General features: G+C 44.3%; 1 long non-coding RNA gene across 1 annotated transcript in view; it reads left to right on the top strand.

The window, feature by feature from the left end:
* LOC144761334 (uncharacterized) overlaps positions 1-18,971 on the top strand; it is a 186,101-nt gene that overhangs the window by 148,318 nt on the left and 18,812 nt on the right. Inside the window, exon 3 of the long non-coding RNA XR_013595674.1 lies at positions 1,407-1,594. This is a non-coding gene — a long non-coding RNA (uncharacterized LOC144761334). The remainder of the gene's footprint in view (positions 1-1,406; positions 1,595-18,971) is intronic.

Below are 18,971 nucleotides of genomic sequence, written 5' to 3'. Positions count from 1 at the left end.
ATGCAAGTAAGGTTTGAACGCATGGTTTTGGTTTGTGTAAATATTTCTGCTATATTTATTTTTTATCCTATGCCTGCTTCCTGCTCGTAATCATTCTCTATTGGTGCATGAGACAAATTGATTCTGCGGTGGATTTTTTTGCTGCGGTATTTGCACTCCATCTCTGCTTTAGACCTTTAGTATTCCTATTTCCACTGCTTATGGACATTACTCTTTTACTGTAAGCTTGGTTTTACTGCCACTCACTACGCTCATCAACAGGGTGAATTTATCGCAATTCACCAACCAAAACACAGGTTCCGTTTTTACCATTTGTTTACGTTCTTCAGTCCTTACTTTCCTCATGTAATGGACTGCCTGCTTTTTCTTAACATTGGAATGCTTTTATTTGTTTTAAGCCCGATATAGGTATTTTTAAGTTTTTACAGGATTACATTTATTCAGTGTGTCTTTTCTTACTATCAACTTCCTTGTTTGTGAATATCTCTAGTTTGATATCCATGTGTGTCCTTAATCATGTTCACTCTATGTTTAAAGAGAGCTATCCTCATTTTATTTTTCATGTTGCGCCTCTTAGCCAGCTTGCGATGGGAGGGAAAGGGCATTGGCATGAGGAGTGCGACGTGCACTCCACTCCCAAAGTGGACATATGTGTTTTTGCCGGCCATCTTAGTCCGACCAAAACACACATGTGCACTTAGGTATTCTGCAGCCCAGCTCATTTGAGCAGCTGGGCTGGAGAAACCCCACAGAGTCCGTGGTTTGAGCAGGGCATCTTTCCTGCCTGCTCAGACCAATCCCCATGCTGCTCTTACGTGAGAGCAGCACGGGAATTGCAGGGAGTCTATGACTCGGCCCTTGTGCTTGCTGGGACCAGGAATGAAAGAGACCGAGCGCGACATGATAGGCAGCTCCAGGTAGGTTTTCACTTTACATACATTTTTCATTATAACACCCTGAGCGCCCCCTCCCGCGCACCCTCCACCCACCCCAACACCTCTTTATTGTGGCAGCTGCGACTGGAACCTGGGTGAACTGGAAACAAGAATAATGGCTCTTTAGGAACAAGAAAAGGCTAAAAGGTCTATGCCAACCAAAAGTGTATATCATCTGATCCAGTACAAGCAATGCTCCTCTAATGTATTTACAAACATTTTAAGAAATGGGAAATGTGGCTTGGAATACGAACTAAAAGTCATGTACTAACGGGTGTATACCTGATAGTGAACCTGTACAGTGATGTAGGAGGGTTTATACTCCTGAACATGGAAATAGAGGCTTGTGTATAAACTAAATGGCAACTCATTCTACAAAAGAATATGAACTATTTGTGTGATCTATCTGTGGCATCATTGTTATATCTACACATATATAAAGGCTTTTTGATATAAATCTGTTTTATTAAGGAAAAGAAGAAGAATCAACATGTACACAGCATCTCGCCTACAACCCTTTGGCGGGCCGGCCGCGTGATGAGGTAAACAAGCAGTGAGCAAGGGTGTGGCATTGTGAGGCTATGCATGGAAATTGGATTACACAGCAAGTCGCCTACAACCCAAGCAGGGCCGGCCGCGTAGCATGACAATCAAATGTGGTAGGCTTTTTAAGTTACTTTGGTTTATTGTCTTACAGTGCTCCATAGTGCAGTGAAGATGAATAGTTAAAGATAAATAAATACAGATAGGACACTATACTGTTAATATTGCGTATTGTATTGTATTTGCGGATTTCTAGAGCGCATGGCTGCCCGTGAGCGTCCCAGCGCTAATGATAGAGTAGGTGGAAACAGATGAGTGGATTTAAGGGAACAGCCAGGTCTTCAGGAGCCTGCGAAAGGAAAGAAGATTGGGCTGGGACCGAATGTCCAGTGGAAGTGCATTCCAAAGTCTGGAGGCGTTGTACGAAAACAGGCGTCCTCCTGATCGGGACTTCTTGATCCTGGGTGTTGTCGTCAAGTGAAGATGTGTTGAGCGAAGGGTTCTACTAGTTTTATGTGGGGTGATGAAGTCTTTTAGGATAGGAGGGGCTTTGCCATGCAAGATTTTATGGGTGATACACAAGGCCTTGAAGTGTATCCTTTCGAGGATTGGCAACCAGTGCAGTGACCTGAGAGCCGGCTTCGCTGAGCAGCGGTTGTTGGTGCCCGTAAGAATCCGCGCGGCAGTATTTTGTACAACCTGCAGTTTGGCTGTCACTTTCTTTGGGGCGCCAAGATAAAGTGCATTTCCGTTGTCCAGTCTGGACAGTATAAGGCCCTGAATTAGGAGCTTTCTGGACTGTGAAGGCAGCAGTGGGAGAATTTTTCGCGCGGTGCGAAGGAGGCCGAAGCAGGCCCCGGCTGTCTTCCTGGCTTGAGTGTTAAGTGTTAGGCCTTGATCCAGCCAGATCCCAAGGCTTTTGATGTCGGACTTTGGGGTTGGGGATGGGCCCATACATGGCGGCCACAGTGTCTCAGGACGGAAATGTGACTGGTTGCCCATAACCAGGATCTCCGTCTTATCGCTTTTGAGCTTAAGATTGGACCTGCCCATCCAGCTGGTTATATCCTTCAGACAGGAGTGCAGATCGATGGGGGGGATGTTCTTGTTGGCTTAGTGATACCACAAGCTGGGTATCATCAGCATATGTCAGGAGCTTAATACCGTAGGGGGTGACGATTTTTTCAAGTGGGGACATGTACACATTAAAAAGTGTAGGGCTCAGGGAGGAGCCCTGGGGGACACCACAAAGAAGTGGGGTTGTGTTGGAGCTAAAATTGCCCTCAGCTACCTGGAATGACCGATTATACAGAAAGGACTTAAGCCAAGATAAAGCAAGTCCTGAAATGCCCAGGTCTCTCAATCGCTGAAGCAGCGTAAGGTGATTCACGGTGTCGAAGGCTGCGCTCAGGTCCAGGAGGATCACTGCCACTGACCCCCCTGCGTCAATGATCTTCCTAGCCTCTTCAACCACCGCCATCATCGCCGTCTCCATACTGTGTCCAGGTCGGAATCCCGTTTGTGAAGGTTTAAGTAGGTCGCTTGCTTCTAGGTAGCCCGATAGTTGGCGATTGATGAATTTTCTCAGCCATTTTGCTAATACCTGGCAGAAGAAAGATAGGCCGAAAATTATTCATCTCCGTAGGGTCGAGATTGGTTTTTTTTGGGAGGGCCTTGACTACTGCCATCTTCCAACTCAGGGGTACGATCCCCTGTGACAGAGAGATGTTAATCAAGTTTGCTATGGGGGCCAAAATATAAGGTGCAACTGATTTTAGAATATGTAGTGGGGCAGGGTCAAGCGGGGAGCCGCTTTTGATTGACTGAAAGATAGGAGAAAGGGTTTCGGTTGTGATGGGACCAAACCTATCTAATCTATGCTCAACTTGCTGTGTTACTGATGAGGAAAGCTCCAATAAATCAGTCGGGTTATCAGCGGGGAGATGCTTCAAGATTTTTTGGATCTTCTGATCGAAGAACGCGGCAAGCTCATTGCAACGATTGACCGAGGGGGCTATCGGACAGGGGGGGTCGGGGACTTTTAAAAGTTTTTTCATTATTTGAAAGGTCTCTCTTGATGAATTTGTAGAGGATTTAATTTTGTCCTTTTGATTAAGAAGGCAGATGAAGATTGAAACTTCTTTCAGTTATTCCTTCTCTGGGTAATTCTCGTGGATCGACCTGGCACATGTGGATGCCAATCGGACGAAGTCAAACAACACTTTAAGGAATCAATTTGTGGTTCCTAGAGATTGTGCTGTAAAAACTTGAATTAACTCTGAGTGGTACAAAGTCCTTCTTTAGTCCAAGGAGGTTGTGCTTGCATATTACTCTAGTTCTCTAATTGTTCTCAAAATGTCATCAAATTGTACCTCTTTTGAAACATTACCAATTAGTATAACTTGGTTAGCAAGAGCAGTATAACTCAAATAATGTCTCTAAGATTTTCAGGATTTCACGAACATAGGTTCTGAGCAGTAATCACAGTCAAAGTTAGCTCCAAAGACACTTTTTACAGAGTGCAGGTATCGAACTGAGTGAACACAATATTTCAAGGAGCTATTGCAGCCACTGTCTTGTGTTTACAAGACCACAACATCTACCAGATAGGTACAAAAGACTCCTTGCACCTTGGTTCTCAACAGCATGTTTGTAAAGATCCAGCTGTTTAAACTTTGGCATCAATGCAGCAAGAGCACCAGTAAGGGGGAATAGATCTTGTCTTCTTGGCTGGTGAATCAGGTACCTGCCTTGCCCAATGACAGCATCAAGGAGTACCTCACACATGTTTATGGAAAAACTCAAATTGTATTGGTGCAACATCTAAGCCTAAAGCCTTCCACTTAATAAGTGTTAAACTGATCTATACTGTTGTTGTACAGCATGATGTTATAGAACCGTGTCAAATTAGCTTTTCTGATGTTTGAGTCACGTAGAACTCTCTTCTGAGTTGGGTGGATTTCTGCCGGGTATGTGCTCTGCCCAGGCAACACCTGATTATAATCTTTGGAATAATATTTGGAAGTTGCGTTTCTCCACATTATCAAAGTTTCAGGTGAGATATTGTATCTCCTTATCCAGTTAATGGCCCCATGGGTATTACTGGGGACATCTATTTTTTTTTTTTTACTAATCCCTTTTACTAATACCTAAATGGCAAGGGTTGACAGCTACGTGCGAGCGTTTTCCGCCTTCCCATGTGTCCTTTGGAGCAGCACAATTTTAGCTCCATCCTTACACGTCACAACTATGCAATATATATGTGCTCTTAGCACCATATAATGTATGTGTTCTAATGTTAATAATGTAAAGTGGTGCACTTGAATGTAAAACTGAAGTGCATACACTGTAGAAATTAGAGATTCATAAACGTGTGCATATTCATGTTTTAGCCTAATGGTGAAGAAATATAGTTTTGTATGTTTTACACATATGTTTCAAGTTATGTTGCACGCAAATTAAAAGTGCATCACACGTGTAACAGTGATTTTAGTATTCATCTAACATTTATTTTTAAATAGTATGTGCAGCTATACTCATGTAACTGAAGTGCACTCTGAGGCTTGTTCAGCTTGACTGTAGCAGTCCTGAACTTTGAATTGCATTTCCTTGCTTGCTTTGCATGTACTCTCGTCTACTTAGAGAAAAGAGTGCTATGTATTTGAGATAGAGAGGCCTGAGAAGTAAATCTCGGCAGAAAGTGTGGAGAAGCTAATGCTGTGAAGAAGCTGCTTATTTGTTGTAACAGCTGAGGTGCTCAAGGACGTGGGAGTGCCTAGGTTTCGTGAGATGGGAGAAAACGCATATGTTGCTAAAATAATGAACGATTTGCAACCATTGGTCCAACGAAAGGTGGTGTGGCGATTAGACATTATCGGAATGCTTTGATTAATGTGCATGCTGTTAGACAGTAGGCTAAATCTTCTCGGACTTAAAGAGGTACAGACCTCTCTGCTTGCCCCATTGCTTGCAAGTGTATGGCTATTTGCTAAACACTTATTCCTTTAGAGGTTTTCTATTGAAATCCTTGAAATGCTTACACCTTCCTGCATTCTTAAATTTCCCACTGCCCATCCTTACATAACTCCTCTATAGGTAGATACAAATTTAAGTTAAATTACTATTGAATTATTCATGTTTAGAGAGGAGAAATAGAGCTTCTTAGAGTGGCACCAAATTATTTTCTTTTGTACTTGGATTATTCTGACTTTCAATATGAATTAGACTTGTGCTTTTAAGCCTGAACTCATATCTGATGTCTTAATATATTTATTGTAATCCTTCATGTACATAACACTTTTCTGTTTTGCTTGCTTGGTGGTGGTTTGATTCTTAGGGGCCGATGACGATACGACCCGTAAAGTCTGAGCCTTAAGGGCCACATCGTAATGGGCTGGTCGGTTTACTTTCCGACTGCCTCATTATGTTGGAATTGCTCAGAAAGTAAACCTGACCGTCATTCCGGCTGGCTTTCGACAGGCTCAGAGAGCCTGGCCGCCAGTTGGAAGCCGGCAACTAATCTCAAGGGTTATTGTATAGCATTTTAGGGCCCTAGTGTAATTTTCCAGTTTCATGCCCTTATATAGGTATAAATCACTTTGTCCTTATATAGGCATAGAAATCATAACCATATTTAGACTAGCCCATGCAGTCCAAATACACGCATGGATACTTCCACTAGTTCCGACAAGCCACAACGAATTCTTGGAAAACTCAGCTTCAGCAGTTAGGGACTTCCCCTTGCTTGAAAATTGATTTGTCCAAGAACTCATGGAGTTTTCAAAGAACTGCGACTCTTTGATGACGTTATTATGTCCACCTTTACGTCAAACTCGGCACCTTCAAGGTATAAATATGCCCACACTTGCCCTAGCAAACACACGGTGGTTTTGAGCAGTTCGACTATCTACTTGCCCGACGCATCTCGCTGCAGCAAGTGCAGAAGGAAGCCGACCCTCCAGCTGACGCACTGAGAGAGACGCTGTCTTTTCTCTTGCCGAGAAATTCAGCTCCAGTGTTTCCAAGCTCCCCTTGCGGGGTGTTGGGAAATCGAGTCCGGAGACAAAGAGATACCAGACCTCCTTCATTCTAAACCAAGGTACGGAGCTGATTAGACCCTAAGAGAAATCTTGGATAGATTCTTGGCAAAAGATTACTAAACTTATGCTACACCACACTTACTTCTTCCCTCGAACTAGACTTAGGTTAGGTACTTCGGGGTAGGTGTATTTTAGAAGCACCAGTTGAGTACTTTTAGTTTTATTTATTTATGTATGTATTTTATGGCTTAGAAACCATACCATGCGTTTACAGTATTATTTTATAATACTCTGCTTGCTGTATGCATTATACTTTACAGCCAGTATTACGATTATAGCAGTTCATTTCTTCTGCATGAGAAAGAAGACTGTTCAATAAATACTTTATTGAAAACGCTTGTCTCTCTATTTCTCTGCACCTCAGGTGAAACGAAGCATGCACGAATGACTGAGTAAAATACCTATCTATTGATTCCACGACTCTGAAGATACGTTTTTATCTTGGGGAAACAAAGTTGTCATGTTTATGCGGTTGTCAGAAACTAATCCCTTCTTGTGTATTCGAGAAAGTTTCTAGTGACCTCTGAGCTAGCTGGTACTCACAATTAAGTCTAATATATTCGATAGAGACATAGTAGACTTAAGTCCTACGTCACATCTATAGGATATATTATTCCAATGCGCAGAGCCTATTGGGAATATAGGAACTACACTACAGGGTGGGTCTTTCCACACTTGAGCTTCCGATCACTGTTTCCAACATGGTTTCTATGCCGGTCTGACCAACATGGAAACCATGTCGGAGAGCGTGTTTAGGGGCCCCCAGCATGGCCCCCTTTGGTGCACGACCTCTGATTGGAGGGCCCCCTGTTTATCTCTGCACCTTGTGGCAGGCACCTTGAGGTGCCTGCCATGGGGTGCAGGGATAAATTGCACTTTCAATTTCAATATGGGAGCATGTATTATGGCTGGTTAACAGCCATAATGCTTGCTCCCATAGTGAAATATAGAAATGCGACCGAATAGTGTTCCGTCGCATCCTAATGAGGCAGTCAGGACCACCGACCGGGTGTGGATCGGTCCCATGACCGAGACAGTCTCCGATATCATAATGACCCCCTTCATGTTTCATAATCCACCTTATCTTTGATCACTAAATCCTGGTCCTTATTGTGTGAACAAATGGGTTACGCTGTTATAATTGTGATTGGTTGAATGCTAACTCCCTTCACTGCTCAGTCAGCCACAAAGGTCTATTGAATGCAAATTATAACCCCAGCAAACGCATCATCACCCCTATCCTTCCACTTTAAAGAATGTTGACACCACAGTAGAAGAAAACAGACAGTGCCTCTCACTGGCCATGATTACAGGGAGCTGAGCAGAACCCAAGTGTAATGTACAATCCCACCAAAGAGGTCAACAGCTGATTCATCCCTTTGGTCAAATGAAGGACAGGGCAGAGTGCTCGCAGTCTGGAAAATCTACCTTAATAAGAGGATTCTAGCTACAAATTCCACTAGATTATGTAATCCAGTAACTGGTTAAAACCTATAAAATCATGCGACTCTCAAAAACGATATTAACAAATCCGTTATTCAAAATCTGTTTTCAGATTTGGCGATTTCACGCAGGAATCCGAATGTTACTCTTGGAACTGCATACAATTTCTATATGATAAGATGTTATTTTATTTATTTTATATATCTTTCTGGGTAAATGGCAGGTGGATAATTTAGAGCACATGCTTGAAAAGACACCAGGCAGGGCCTGATGAGAAATGTTTCACACTTTATGTAGTAGTGTTCAGTAGTGGCCTGTCCCCTGGCAAAGTGGGGGGAGGGGGTGGACCGGCCGGAGGAGTCAGAATAGGAGGGGTCAGAGTTCGGGGGCAAAAAAAATAAATACAAAAAAAATCCTTACCTTAACACTGCCACCGCCGTCTCCCACTGCCCTGTGGCCAATCCTGAAGCTGCTCTTGCATGAGAGCAGCTTCAGGGTTAGCCTTAGTGCCGGCAACGTGTGCTCCAAGGCAGACTTGGAGCCTGTGCCTGCTCTCTCCAGCCCCAGCTACGCAGCTGGGGCTGGACAGAGCTTCACTGCACATCAGGGTTTGGCCGGCCTGATACGACCGACCAAAGACCTCATGCACAGTGAAGGGAGTTCCCACCACGCCTCCACCAGCAGTATCATCCCCTGGACCCGCCCCCAAGACTCATCAGAGTCTGATGAGCGGGTCCAGGGGATTAAAATAAAACAATAATAAAATGGGTTTAAAACCTGTTGTCTTATTATTATTTTTATTTGCTGGTGGTGGCGGAGGGCGGCGGCCGCCACGGCTGTTAAAGTTTACAGGAAGACTCTTTCGTGAATCTATGTAAGGCCGCTGCCGGCTGGGTACCACTTCTATTTGGCACCAAATTTTATTAAAAAAGGCCCACACAGGGTCTCTTAATTAGGGATAGGAATACGCATCAACAGTAAGATGTTTGCGTTTTGGTAAAAGGAGAGCTATACTCTCTCTGTGTACATGAAGACAAAAACACGATTAAGAGAAATTAACCTCCCAGCCGTAGGTCTACTGACATCTCAAGTGCCAGGCCTCACCCATGGTAACAGAGGGCTCTGCAGGAGGGGAAGGTTAGCCATCTCACACACACTGTAGACTTGAGGTTGTCAATTTAAAAGCCCCGTACAAAACAGAGGTTTAACAAGCAGGCAAAATGCACTAAATTCGAGAACCCCCCAAAAATGCTTGTGTAAATTAAGTAAAATACAATGTTGTCTAAGATTCTCATAAGCCCTTTGTATTTCAGAGAGATTTATAGCTCACAGAAAGTGCTTTTTGTTTTAAGTTTTGAATTTCAATATATTTATACTGGCATAATTGTGTCTTCTTAGCAGAAGTGTTTACCTCCTTTTTTATGGGCAACCATAACCACAGCTATTGGAAAGTTTTTTACGAGCTCCGGAAATTAAATGTTTAATGAAAATCCTACATTTTAAGGCATACTTTAAAGGAGTTTCTTTTTTCTAATTAAGGCACGACTTGATTTTGTGAATCCTTTCTAGACAATACACGTACTTCACTTAACGAATAAGAAGACAGCCGATCCCTGGGCTTGAAAATGGTATGGTATGGTAATTCCATTCTGTATATCTTCGTGCATGCGTCCATTGTCTGAGTCAGAGTGAGGGCCTAACGTTGGTGGGATAGACTTCCATGTTAATCTAAGTAGTGAATAATGTGGGTCGTTTGCGTCTAAGCAGTAACATTGATACTTTTTAAAGAAGAATTGGCACAACCAATAATTCAGGCTTGCTTTGTTTGTAGTGGCTGTATGTTACTGCATGCCGTGGCATCATGTTTGGATGTCAAATCAGAAAGCGCATGTACAGGCAACCCAAATGTACAGTCATTACCCGCTACGTGCGCGCACGTGCGCGCACACACACACCACACATTTGGTAAGACGCTACTTATAAGGATGTATAAAAGCACAGGTCGATATTGGTTAAATGCTTGGATGGATTGATGACTTTGTGTTTTTTTTACTATATTGTCTAATGTTTCGATGGCTGTTGTTGCACAGCTGGATGGATACAAGTGTGGGTGCAAGGCTGAATACTTGGTTATGAATTGATGAATAAATGCATGGGTGAGATTGCAGAGGATGCATAAATATGGCTAGATTTGTGTGGAGGGTCGGATACCGGTTTGTGAATGGTCGGATGACCAGATGAGTGAATGAATGTACAGCTGTGACTACATGGGTGGTGGAGGGCAGGGTGAATAGTGGTGTGCAAAATTGCCAATTATACAAAATGTCCTTACAATTATGCAAATGTTGCAAACTTTTCTTGTCAGCCTCTCTCTAGAAAGTTTAATCCGAGGGCATACCTTGCATCCTGAAGTCATGTAAGATTCTGGCAGTAGACCTCCTTGAGAAAAATCTGCTGCCTGCAAGACATTTTCTGCTCGACATACTTTCCCTTGAGCAAAACGATCTTGTGAAAAATGTATAACAATCCTGCCCAGGCCTACATATGATGGTAGGTGAGTAGATGGGTGGTTAGTTAGAAAGAGAAGGATGCAAGGGGATGGCTACACAGAATAATGCAATGATTTCTGGTTGCATGATCTTCTATTAAACAATAAGTATTTGTTAGCAAGAATTCCATATCTGATCTGACACTGATTTTACAAACAAGCCACTACCAAACGACCCCCTGAGCCCTAAAAGGATTGCATTTCAAGTCTTATTGACTATGAAATGACTGCCTAAAACATCAGCCGTGCTCCGTGCCCTGAGCCCCTGTCATACTCTCACTGTCAGCAGACATTAACAAGCATTTACAATGCAATGGTTTCGCCTTTGGAAAAGTTAGAGCTATTGGCATTGTAAATGACAAAATTTGTATTTATGTGTTGGTTTGAAAACAGATAAATAAATGGCATTGTCATTTACATTGCCATTAGCAATGGGCTAATGGGGCTGGGCTCTTGTAAAATGGGATGGGAACAGCCAGGAGCGCCTGGGTATGCCTAAACAGAGACACGGACAGCGGGTGGGGGGGGACAGATAGGGGGAGGGGCGGTCAGGGGGGGAGACGGAGAGCGTTTCTAGGTATGCAGAGGCTCGCGTTGCTTTCCAAACCTGAAATTACGACTTCCTACCGAATTATAACTATTAATGAGTTTGATTAATAGAGCTCTGAAATAATGAGATGGATGCAGTAATATGTCATGTCGGTCCTTGGCACCAAACGGGGTGCCCTCGCCTCCTTGAACAAGTATATATTCTAGGAGTCCACCCACTGATAAATGTACTTTAATGTATGTATACCTCACGATTGTAAATTCAGCCAAGAAGATAAGATGTGCACCTGTGTACAAAAAGTTAGTGAGTCAAAACGCCAAATTGGTGGGAGCAGAGCTAAAATATATAGGGTCAAAGACTGGGGAAAGCTCCAGGCAAGTGAAGTCTAATCATCGGCAGCTCCCTGGTGTAATAAAAAGTTCACAGACTCCCTTGGGTGACTCCATTAACCAGGGGACCCAGGTATAACATGCATTTTAATCCATCGGAGGAGGAGGGGGCATGAGCGACAGCAACGTGTCACTAGACACCGAAGCAGACACAAGGCACTGCTTTGCAGACGGCATTCACGAGTGGCACAGCGACGCGTCCTAAGCCGGCAGTGTGCAGTCACAGTGCCTCAAGCGGCGGATGTGACTTCCCAGCTGGCATCGGGACAGCGTCAGCCTTCGGCTTCATCACCGAATCCGGAGTTGCAATTAATAGTACTGTGTGTGTGTGTCCTGCACAAATCACTGAAACGTACGCCCAATGGGGCCTGTCAAACGGCATTTAATTCTACACCGCTTCAGTCTCCTGGTATAGGGGATCTGCAGCTGAGGAGCAACGAGGTAATCACAGGAGGAGACATGCAGTCACTGGAGCAGGCAGGCAGTACCATGGTGCGCAGCACTGAAGGAGCCACTGGAGCAGGCAGGCAGTGTGACACCCGGCCCAGCCTGCAGACAGGGACCAGGGGTGCACAGCAACGAGGGAGTCACTGAAGCAGACAGGCAGTACTAGGTGCGCAGCATGGAGGGAGCCACTGGAGCAGGCAGAGTGACGCCCGGCACAGCCTGCAGACAGGGACCAGGGGTGCACAGCAACGAGGGAGTCACAGGAGCAGACAGGCAGTATTGGGGTGCGCAGCATGGAGGGAGCCACTGGAGCAGACAGGCGGTATGACACCCCGGCACAGCCTGCAGACAGTACCGGGGTGCGCAGCAACGAGGGAGTCACAGGAGCAGACAGGCAGTATTGGGATGGGCAGCAATGAGGGAGTCACAGGAGCAGACTGGCAGTATTGGGGTTCGCAGCAAAGAGGGAGTCACAGAAGCAGACTGGCAGTGCTAAGCCCGGCAAAGCCTACAGGCAGGGACTGCGGGTGCAGACACTCCCTCGCAGAAGCAGACAGACACTGGGTGCAGGAACAAAGCAGGGGTAACCACCCAGACAACGCGTCAGAAGACACAGGGTGTAGAGGAGGCAAGGGCGGTAGGAAGCGAGGCGCTTCACGGGCTTTGGGTGGGTCACGGCGCTGTAAGTGGCCAGGTACTTTCATCTAAAAGGGAAAGTAGCTGCACCTCTCAATGGGGTGCGTGCGCTAATTTTGACAGGAGGGACCCAGCACTTTTCAATACAACGGGTCCACGGGGATAGCGGGCGCCTGCACCTTACAGCTCCATTCAAGGCCTGCTCGGTCCAGAGGCCGATCACACACACGAGGAAGAGGAGGAGGGCTCAAGCGATGACGCCGCTCACGTGAACGGAGGGTGGCATGCATGAGGGGCACCGAGGCAAAGAAAATGAAGGAACGTGTGCCCGACATTTAATCTGGGTGGACGCATGGCATATGGTGGTAAGGAGGCAATCACCACATGCCATTTGAAGAAGGGAAATAAATGAGGTGGTTCAAGAAAGGGGTCGAGGGATCACATGGATGGTAAAGGAGAGTTCCTTGACGAGAAGTACGTATGGTCCAAAGAGCTAAACTGGAATAGAACTATGAAACAAGGAAAGGCACGGACAGCGGGAGGGAGGGCAGGAAAGGCACGGACAGCGGGAGGGAGGCGAGAAAGGCACGGACAGCGGGAGGGGGGGCGGCGGAACGGGCACACGGACAGCGGGAGGGGGCGGCGGGAACGAGCACACGGACAGCGGGAGGGGGGGGCGGCGGGAACGGCCACAATCAAAAGCACTCACCTGGACCTGGACTTCCTCCGGCGACGGTCGGCCGCGGAATGATCAAAAGAAACATGGACGACCAAAAAAATAAACCCCGCCCACCGCCGCACTGACGTCCTAAAAGAGGCAGGAGAAAAACATTGCAGGAACGCCCACGAGTCGCCTCGCAGAATGACGGACGCCTCTGTTTTCCAATGGATAGCCTCCATTTATGGAGCTAGCCAATGGAAGACAGAGGCGGGACACAAGCCACATATTATTCTCAAAAGTTTTCGCCCTGCGCGAAAGTCTGCTGCGTAGCTTTCGGCGAGGCGAAACCTAAAAACACACTAGAAAATACATGGTGAGCCAACAAGACTCAGCTTTATAATCTTACAAAGGATGATTGATGAGGAATTATATTCTAGTGGAAATGTGTTAAACAAATGCATTTACACAAGACCAACTAGGGCAAATGGGCCCAGCCACCTACAGAATGTGTTACCCCACAATGTCTCAATCAGAGCTCTATGGTGTAGCAAATCTTCGCTAATTTCCCACTCTGTGAGGCAAACGATGGTGAGAGAACACTGGGAACCTAAGGAATTATATTATATAGCTCATGAGGGAATTCTCTCAAATCAAATGAAAAACAGATTTGAGACAGAGCTGAAAACCGCACCTTTTGGGAAAGCATTCAACTATCAAAAAGCTGACTACAAGTCCGACAATTTTAATTCAAATAGAGTTGAGCACACCAAGCGAGCGTAACACAGACAAACAATCCCAAAACACAATTTCTTATCATTTCAAAGAATACCCTACAATTGCCAATGATTCATAAAATGTTTAAGAGCCAGCAAGTCGTCAATTGATTGGGAATATATACTTCACTAGGGGGTGGAAACATGTAAGTCTACACCTAGGTGTAAATCTAGATTCGGAAATAGTGAATAGGTTAGATGTAGTAGTAAATATACATGTGAATAAATATGCACTTGTATTTTTTTTTGTAATCAGGCCTTTCATGCTCTAAGCTGAGCATTAATAATCCATGCCTATGAGGGCAGGATATAATTCAATACGGTTTACGACACCCATATGCTTTTAAAAATTAAAATATGTTCTCTTCAAAAGCTGTTCATTTTAGTAGGTTTCCTAGTGTGTTGTTTTTTGTGGGCCTAGTCAACCTGATAGTTACAGGTTTGGACCTTGCTAGTGATATTTTTTCTTTCACCCTTTAGTGTTTCCACCAAGGTAGGCAATATATATATAGTGTAACAAAGAAATGTGCAGTGACTCTACACATCATTTAGAGAACTTAGTCACTTCAACAACACCAAGGTAAAAACTCTACACACATTCTTCGTATTGATGTTATCCCATGGAAAAGTTTCAGCACTATGGAAACAGGCACTCGGGAGATGAGCTACTTTAGCCAAGTTGGGAGCAGAATACAGTTCACCTGTGTACAGCGTAACCAAGTTACAAGTGGACAATACTTGACTTCAAGAAGTGCAGACATTGTTGCTCCATGAGCAATTCCTTTGCTGCTACTGCCAGCATTTACAGTTTATTTTTAAACCTGGTGCACACTTGCACACCTGTCTTCGTAGCACATCAAGCCCATCTCATTTAGGTTTAATACACTCAGATTATGACATCCTTTCATCAAGCACCACTTGCACTCCAAATCCTCCAAATGTTAGTAGAGAAAATGGTGTCTTCTGCAAGTGTCTAAAGGTTGCCTCTATTAAATTCACCCAAGTCTGGCATCAATTTGTAGTGGGTGATCCATTCCTTTTTTGCTCCACAGATTTATTACATCATTATCTCCAACTATTAATGTTTAGCTCCCGGGTACAGCGCAAGATTATTCAGTCAGAAGAGGGCGAGCTGGATCATGGAAGAACCATAGGAGATTCAGAGATTGTTTGAGAGCAAGTGGATAAGTCTGGGTATTTGTCAGACAAGCATTTATGTACCACAACTTGGGTGATATTATTTTTGAATCAAGACAAGAGTACTTATGGTAGGGTTGTCACTGAAGCAGATAATATTCACCCTACCCATTATAAGCTCTTCAATGATCTGACATTTTAGCCAGTGTCTCATTAGAGGTCAGACTAACAATGTTTTTGAGGACATAATCAACAGCATCAAAGAATCTATGGTGGCCAAGAAGAGTGAACCTTGAGTGGAAACTTAACCCAGGTCATCTTCTCAATAGCCTTATAGCCTAAGGGGTAATGGCCAGCAAAATGGTGGCATGCCTACTTAAGAATTTCTAATGCTCTTACTGTACCCTTGAACAGCATCCGTTATACATTTATTGACAGATGTGGTTGTGTTTTTGGTCATTCACTTCTTTGAGTCATGAGAAGTCCTGGCTATTCTTCAACTGGCTGAAGTGGGCCATTGTTTGCAAGGGGTTAATCTTTTGCCTTTCAAGCCCTATACTTACTGGCCTATCTTAAACCGCACATTTAGGATAAAGTATGGAAGCAGGAGCTTATAAGCAACTTCAAGGGAAGCGTGAAGCTCACCAGCTTTAGAATACAAGCCAGTATATCTTTAAGTCAGCATCTGGTACTGTGTCAGCATTGGTGAACATAACTTTCCAACTCCACTGGTCTTAGGATGGGCGACAGTTGCAGTGGTCCTTTTACTGTACCTGTTGGCTGCCTTAGTTAAGGTGTACCACTTGCTGTTGACTGAAATACTGGAGATAATGGAATTGAAGCAAGCAAAGCCACTGGCCAGATTGAATTCTTTCTGAGAGGTACAAAGGAGCTGGTCCACTTGATCAAACATTCTGTGACCCTCAAGAATGTGAAGCATGACATTTCCTAGGGTTCAACCTTTTTCACAACATTCTGTAGCATCTGTCTTCTAAGTCAATGGCTTGGGTATGATTGAGAGGAAGTCCTCATGTGCAATTTAAGATTTCTTTGTTAAGGAACAGTGCTAGACACAGAATGTAGCACACCATACTGGCCCTGAATGTGTCGAAGACAAGTCTTCTCTCTTCATGCTCCCATGATCCGAAACAGTATACATACCGAATCCGGATCTGCATCAACTCTACTACAATTCAGAAAAAAACTAAATACATATCTCTTCAAGGAGCACGACCCCTGACCCCGACAATCTGCCCTAGAACTTCCCCCACTAACAGTATCTTCTCAGAGGCTGTGCTCACTTTAGTGCTGTATGACTCCTTACCTAGGTTCACTCTGTACAAATATCAACACATACTTGCATATAAGAATTATGTTCATTGGGAATGGTGTAGATGGTTTTACCTTTCCTGTGGCCTCTATTGCCGGAATTCAACCCAACCTGTCTTTGAGTGTGCCAAATCTAGACTTTAGACTAAACTACAACCTCTCTTATAAAAAGCACATTTGATAAGTGGTGAAAGTGTGTAAATTGTTCATTTACCAAAAACATTATTCTTTTTCTGTTTTTTGGAAAGCGTTTAGCTCTAAATAGTGCAGTAGATTTATCAAGGATCAACTACAAAAATGTTCTATAGGCTTACTGTTCTGCTTTGGGTATTACACACCTGCTCTGAAATTAGTGCTTACGATATGTAACATTGGTTCCCAGGAGCATGTCACTTAGGAAATCACCTGCTATCACTGAATCCCAGTGGCAGCAAAGATAAGATACTTGCAAAGGCTTACAGATCACTCATGCATGTTGACTCCATATACATCAGAGAGATGTTACTTGCACATCAGGCAGTCAGAGGTTGAGATGAGTAGTCACTGTCCTACATGCACAGACCAAGTCTAAGAAAGTGTGTTGCAATGTGGAAGTATTATGTGGTATGGCAAGGGTGCCTTACTATGTAATACTATAGACATCACCAGCAATAACAAGCCAATATGCTCACTTCATGCATTCTACCATTCTACCATCCTCCTAGTAACAATGTTACCTTCATCGAACACATAATGGATATTCTAGCCAAAAATGTTGGACAACAGAATACTCAGATCTTCCTGGGGAGCTTCAACCTCCACTGGACTGATCTCGACGACCCAGAGGTCAATAGCCTCAAAGCTTTCCTGTCCGACCTCAACTAGTCCCAAATCTGATGTTAGCCCCACCCACGAAAAAGGCTCAACCCTTGATATAGTAATTTCCAAAGCAGACTCTACCCAGCTGGAATCGATTCTCCCTTGCGACTGGTCTGACCGTCACATAATCACTTACCATATCAAGCAAGTAGTTAAACTACTTTCTGTCCAACCTAAAAGAACGAAGATCTGGAAGAGGAACCTAGAAAACCTAAATCCTGCCGCACTCGCAACTGCTAGCCACATCCTCACGCCCCCACAGGATGGATTAAAGGATGTACATGATCTGACCAATCACTACTTCCACTCTATGAACAGGGTACTTGACAGCCTAACTCCCCTACAATTGAAAAGAGTCACCACAAAAGACTCAAACCCCTGGTATGATGGTAGGCTAAATGGAGAAAGAAGATCACTGAGAGCAATTGAAAGACAATGGAGAGCCGCTCCATACGCTGCCCACCTCAAATTACTAAGAAGCACCAGAAACTCCTGTTACAGAGAGATTAGACGAAGCTAAGAATCGCCCCAAAAAACTATTCAAAATAATCAAAGCTCAATCTTTGTTTGTCTCCCACTCCCCCCACGCTAATCTGGAAACACTCCCCAATTGCGAGGAACTACCTCCTTTTTCACAACAAAGACTGAAAACTTAAAGACAGACCTACTTAACAACCTATTACCCCATACCTACCCACACATGAACTCCTCACTGACCACACCAGCGACCCCGCTTAACTGCTCTGCAAGAACAACACCTCCAATCATTTCACTGACCCTCTCCCAGCAACCCACTTAAAGACCTTCATTCCACTGCTAGTGCCCCTATTGACCAGGATTATAAGTACCTCTCTTCTGCAAGGAACCATCTCAGACATCCTTAAAGCTGGTCAGGTATCACCCATCCTAAAGAAAGTATAAGCAGACCTGTCAGACCTGAATAACTATTGCCCAATATCCAAAATCTTGACCCTGGCCAAACTACTCAAAAAATGTGTCCACATGCAGCTTAGTAACCACATTGACCACTTCATCCAGCTCGATCAATTCGAATCTGGCTATCGATTAAGGCACAGTACCGAATCAGCCATAACCAACATAATAGATGACGCACTACAAAAACTGGATCAAAACCAAGCCTGTTTGTTAATCCTACTGGACTAATCCTCCGCCTTCGACAGAGTCAAACACGACAACCTAATAGACCTCTTGAAACATAGAATGGGTTTATTGGGAACAGTGTTAAACTGGTTCACTTCCTTCCTCCAAAACAGAACACAATGATTCAAGATCAACCAATCTTTATCTAACCCCACCCCAGTCACCTTGGAAGTACCCCAGGGATCTTCCCTCTCCCCAACACTCTTCAATCTGTTTATGGAACCACTCATTGAGCTTCTCAACTCCTCAAACATCCAATATCACATGTACGCCGACGACACACAACTCTACATGAAGGTCCACTCTTTTGAAGACATTAAGTACCTTAACTCAACGCTCCAAAAAACACAGACCTGCTGGCAAAGAACCATTTAAAACTAAACACAGTAAAAAAAGAATTCCTCTTAATCGCTCCCCCCAACCAAACAACCATCATCCGCGAGTGGATGAAGCACCTAACTG

Source organism: Lissotriton helveticus, chromosome 6, assembly GCF_964261635.1.
Source record: "Lissotriton helveticus chromosome 6, aLisHel1.1, whole genome shotgun sequence".
Taxonomy (NCBI): Eukaryota; Metazoa; Chordata; class Amphibia; order Caudata; family Salamandridae; genus Lissotriton; species Lissotriton helveticus.
Note: the sequence above shows the minus strand (reverse complement) of the source record. Positions and strands in the feature narration are given on the sequence as shown.